Genomic DNA, 1,850 nt, shown 5'->3' on the forward strand with positions numbered 1-1,850 from the left:
CGGTATCCCTTATAATTAATTTTTTCGCAAACAATTAGCATTGTGAAATACTGTGAGAATAAGAAAAACGAGGAGAAAGAAGCCTAGAAGATATTGGGCGAGGCAACCACAGGATAGTTTATTTATTATATTTGTTTTCACAGAATGGACAGTTTATAATTATTTTTATATGTACGCAACATTTATTTTTTTGAAGTATCATGAATTATATTGTATAATTAAATTGTTTAATAATATGAATTTTTTTTACTTTGGGCATTGCTATATTTTGAATATATTTGTTTTTGCAGTTCATCGTGGCTCGTATTGGAACTTTGCCGCTGCGCGTCGTATTGGTGAGTCACAAATTGCTTTTTTTTTAAATTTAAAAGATAATGGATCTGCGAAAAATATAGATAAATGTAGGGGAAGCCCGGGCAAAATGAAATGTGTGTGAAGTTAGCCCCCCTTTTTTTGAAAATTAAAATTTTGACAATTGTTCCAGATTGTTCTGAGTTCTACATTGTTCCAAAGCAATATTATTTTATTCCAAATCGTTCTTCAATAAAAGGAAAAAACGATTTTTTTTTACTAGCCCCCCTTTTTTGGAATATCAAACAATTTTTTTTGCTACAGATTGTTCTAGTTGTTCTAAACATTGTTCCAAAAGAATAATTCCATATGACGAACAGAAATGGCAGAAAACAAAAAAACATTTTCTTATCCGGCACCCCTTTTCTTAATATTCGAAAAATTCATTATCGCGATAAATTGTTCTAGTTGTTCTAAACATTGTTCCAAAAGAAACAATTTCGTAAATCAAACAGAAAACGAGAAAAATAAAAAATAAACGTTTTTCAACAAACAAAGGCTCCGACAAAAAGAAAAGGTATAATCTCCTTATCCCAACGCAGAATTTTATATTTTCAGTTGTTCTAGTCCTGAGAAACATAATTCTGCATTATGAATCATCCAACGCTACTGGATCTCCCAAAAATCGAAAAAAATCCATATTTTTGCATCCACCATCAAGAGTAAACGCGCGCTTCCTCTCTTGTTCCAGTCGAAAAATTTTTGTTCCGAGTTGTTCTAGTCCTGAGAAACATAGGGTGCTTTTCAGCAAGGGACACAGTCAGACACAGTGTAACACAGTGAATCATACGTCCTTGTTGTTTGCTTACGTTAAACAAGGATGAAACGATTCACTGTGTTACACTGTGTTTGATTGTGTCCTTGCTGGAAAGTACCCATAGTTCTGCTATATGAATCATCCAACGCTACTGGTTCTCCCAAAAATCGAAAAAAATCCATATTTTTGCATCCACCATCAAGAGTAAACGCGCGTTTCCTCTCTTGTTCCAGGCGAGAACTTTTTGTTCTGAGTTGTTCTAGTCTTGAGAAACATAGTTCTGCAATATGAATCATCCAACGCTACTGGTTCTCCCAAAAATCGAAAAAAATTCATATTTTTGCATCAACCATCAAGAGTAAAGGTGCGCTTCCTCTCTTGTTTCAGTCGAGAATTTTTTGTTCTGAGTTGTTCTAGTCCTGAGAAACATAGTTCTGCTATATGAATCATCCAACGCTACTGGTTCTCCCAAAAATCGAAAAAAATCCATATTTTTGCATCCACCATCAAGAGTAAACGCGCGCTTCCTCTCTTGTTCCAGGCGAAAACTTTTTGTTCTGAGTTGTTCTAGTCCTGAGAAACATAGTTCTGCTATATGAATCATCCAACGCTACTGGTTCTCCCAAAAATCGAAAAAAGTCCATATTTTTGCATCCACCATCAAGAGTAAACGCGCGCTTCCTCACTTGTTCCAGGCGAGAACTTTTTGTTCTGAGTTGTTCTAGTCCTGAGAAACATAGTT

At 35.0% G+C, this 1,850-nt stretch overlaps 1 protein-coding gene across 1 annotated transcript in view; it reads left to right on the forward strand.

Annotated features, from left to right (window-relative positions):
- The first annotated feature begins 294 nt into the window (after positions 1–294).
- The window catches only part of LOC108759974 (neuronal calcium sensor 2), an 89,440-nt gene continuing 87,884 nt past the window's right edge, over positions 295–1,850 (forward strand). Inside the window, exon 1 of the mRNA XM_018505724.1 lies at positions 295–335. The gene's annotated coding sequence lies outside the window, so the exon portion shown is untranslated. The remainder of the gene's footprint in view (positions 336–1,850) is intronic.

This window comes from Trachymyrmex cornetzi, unplaced genomic scaffold (genome assembly GCF_001594075.2).
Source record: "Trachymyrmex cornetzi isolate Tcor2-1 unplaced genomic scaffold, Tcor1.1 scaffold210, whole genome shotgun sequence".
NCBI lineage: Eukaryota > Metazoa > Arthropoda > Insecta > Hymenoptera > Formicidae > Trachymyrmex > Trachymyrmex cornetzi.